Consider the following 3,801-nt stretch of genomic DNA (forward strand, 5'->3'; position numbering starts at 1 on the left):
TCTATTGAGACTGCATCAAAAGCTCCCTTTATGTCTAGAAACACTGAAGCCATTTGCTCACGTTTTGCGTACGCCATTTGTATCTCTGAAGACAGCAAAGCAAGACAATCGTTTGTTCCTTTGCCCCTTCGAAACCCAAATTGAGTATCTGAAAGGAGGCCATTTGTTTCTACCCATTTATCCAAACGAAACAAAATCATTTTCTCCATCAATTTGCGTATACAAGACAACATCGCTATTGGACGGTACGAATTCGCATCGGACGCTGGTTTTCCGGGCTTTTGGATAGCGATAACTCTCACTTGTCTCCACTCTTGGGGAACAATGTTATGCTCCAAGAATTGATTAAATAAATTTAACAAGCGAAATTTGGCGGCGTCCGGAAGGTTTTTCAACAAGTTAAATCTAATTTTATCAATACCCGGAGCTGAATTGTTGCAAGAGAGGAGGGCAAGTGAGAATTCGACCATCGAAAAACTGGAATCCAGACCACACCTTTCAGGAAGCACATCCCGGATTATTTTTTGTACAGGCGTAGAATCTGGACAGACTTTCCGTGCGAAGTTAAATATCCATCTATGTGAATATTCCTCACTTTCATTCGTAGATGATCTATTACGCATGCTTCGTGCCACTCTCCACAAGGTACTCAAGGATGTTTCTCTTGATAAGCCACCCACAAAATTCCTCCAATACGCCTTTTTCTTCCCCTTGACCAATTTTTTAAACTGATTTTCAAGGGAAACATATACTTCAAAAAGGGCGAGAGTTCCATATTTCCGAAAATCTTTGAATGCTTTTGATTTGTCCTTATAAAGCTTGGAACACTGCTGGTCCCACCATGGGTTTGGAGGCCTTCGGGGAACTGATGAATCTGGGATGGGTTTTGTTTGAGCGCAAAGTGCACTTTCATGTATTAAACGTGAAAGAAAGTGGTACTCCTCTGCAGGGAGGTAAAACATTCGTAGAACCGATTGCTGATGTTATTTCGTCCGAGTATTTTTTCCAGTCGATGTGTCTTGTAAGGTCATATGTCATATTTATTGTGTTTGAAGAGCTAACCCCCATTGGTGATTGTAATTTTGATTGGCAAGTGATCACTACCATTGAGATCAGGGATTACCTTCCACTGGCAATCCAATGATAGTGAGTTTGAGCAGAGTGAGAGGTCAATTGCACTTTGTCTTGCAGGAGGTTTAGGTACTCGTGTTTTTTCACCCGTGTTCAAAATTGTTAAATTGAAACTGTCGCAAATGTCATAGATAAGAGTAGAACGACTATCGTCAATTTGTTCTCCCCAGACAGTTCCATGCGAATTAAAGTCACCCAGGATCAACCTTGGCTCAGGGAGCACTGAGCACAGGTCCTCTAGGTGACGTCGATCCACTGCAACTCTATGAGGCCAGTACAAACTGACAACGCATAAGTCCTTACCTCTTATAGTTGTATGACATGCAACAGCTTCAATTCCTCCTGATAAAGGGAGGTGGATTCTATAGAAGGAGTGGTGCTTATTGATCCCCAAAAGCACCCCTCCATAAGAATCGTCGCGGTCTAGACGTATGACATTAAAATCGTGGAATGAGATGTTAGATTGTGAAGAAAGCCAAGTTTCGGACAACGCAAAAATATCGCAACTAGTTTCATGAAGTAAAAATTTGAACGGGTCCAGTTTAGGGACGAGACTACGACAATTCCACTGTAAAACAGTGATATCTCCGACCTCTCGGCGTAAATTAGCCATCGAGAGAGATAAACACTGAAAGAAGGGGCCAAGTTTGCATCAATTGCTTCAAAAATGTCTTAACCATAGGAAGCATTGCACTAACAATACTTCTTATGGATTCAGAAACGTTAAAAAACGTGAAAATTCCATTAAGTATGTCAGAAAACTTGAAAAGTCCCGGTTGATGAGTTGATTCTGACAAATCCGCATTAGTAACGGGGAGCTTTTGAAGTCCCAGCTGCTGTTGAATTATTCTGTGGAGAAAAGGTCGCGCGGAATCCAGGAGGAACTTGTTTTTTCTTGTCTGTAGCAATCACTTTTTTGGTGATGTTGATTGGAGGGCTGATTGTCGGGATTTTATTCGGAATCTTAGGGGTCTTAGTAGTTGGTTTTGAACGTTTTCGCGAGTTCGCTACAAAAATAAACGGGTTCTCCTCATCTGTTGTGTCCTCGTTGTCAACTGGCAGCACTGTGAAAATGTTACTGGACTGCGGTTGGATCGGAGGCGCCGCGCCCTTTAGTATGGCGGCATAGGAACGTTTTGACCGTTCCTTCAAAGAGCGCCTTTGACTATCCCAGCGGCTCTTAAACGCCTCGCACAAGGAGATGTCATGAGGTGAGCCCCCGCAATAGATACATTTCTGTTCTATTGCTGAGCATGCTCCATCCCCATGAACCTCCCCGCATTTGGGGCAACGCTTCTTGCTACAACAATGGGAAGCTGTATGCCCCAATTTAATGCAATTTTTGCATTCCATCGGGCGAGGCACGAAGAGCCGCACAGGAAGCCTCAAAAACTCCGTCAATCAAGACGTAGTGAGGGAGGGGCGGTACCCGCAAAGGTCACTCGAAATGAAGCTGAAGGCGAGTACTTTTTAACTCCTTCTACGACGGTGGTAGTATTGAGTTGGCGGCAATCCAAGATTTCGACCGAAGTCGAATCAAGGCTCTTAAATTTACCAACGCCGTGGGATTTAACGTACCCAGCCTCCAGACTCATTTCTGAGATCACGCCCTCTATCTCTACGTTTCGAGACGGAATGTAGACGTGGTACTCTAAATTAATGAATTTGCTGGCAACAATTTCATTAGCGGATTTATGATTGTCCACGACAACGCGCAACTTGTTTGGTCGCACCTTAGTAACGCAGGTTACGGAGGGCCACCTCGCCAGATCTTTAGTGATCTGCACTACGTTTAGCTGTTTGCCGTTAGCTTTGGGCCGGATGAAAACCACCCATGGCCCAGAAAAAGACGAACCATCTGTGTAGGTTCGGAGTCGAGGAGCTACACTGTCATCTGTGGGTGATGAAGAATTATTGGACGTACGAGAATGATTAGCACTTGAGGGACCAGCATCGTCTGAATCCTCCAAATGCTCTTCATTCTCGTACATGGCTTCCTTTTCGTCCACCGATGACGAGTTTAACCCCCCGCCTTCGTTCATATTTTTGCACGGGAACACGAATGTCGCCCGTGTTTAAAATATGACCGAAGCAACCAAAATTCAAAATATGTACAGGGGAAATAAATAGACGAGAGAATAGTGAAAAAATGAAAAAAGAGACTTACAAAGGTTCTTGCACTTTTCAATTGCATGTATCTTCTTTTGTTCAGCAACCACGTGGTCCTTGGAAGAAGATGGCGACCAAGTTGAGTCTTTGCTGCTGATGACGCTCTTGAACGCAAACGACCGATCCACCGAGACGTCCTGTATCCTGCTACCCACGGCAAACAGCACCGGAACCAACGGTAACAGCTCCCACGTTATCCACACTCGGGTTTGTCGGGGGAACAATCAACACTTCCCCGATGGCGACAACACTCGCACCGATGATGATGGCCAGATAAAACTCACGCCAATTTCAATTTCGTGTCTCTGGAATTCGGCAAACGATTTGGTCGGTAGAAAAACAAACCACCACGTTCGGACTAACTGCACTGTCCGATTTCACAAAAGCAGCGAGTTATAATAAAACACACTCCGATCGAAACGTTGGGAGAACACAACCGTTCAGCTTGAGCGATTGAGTTGGAATGCGGAAATATTATTATCAAAATTAAAATGTAGTTTA

Source organism: Uranotaenia lowii, chromosome 3 (assembly GCF_029784155.1).
Source record: "Uranotaenia lowii strain MFRU-FL chromosome 3, ASM2978415v1, whole genome shotgun sequence".
NCBI classification, from domain to species: domain Eukaryota; kingdom Metazoa; phylum Arthropoda; class Insecta; order Diptera; family Culicidae; genus Uranotaenia; species Uranotaenia lowii.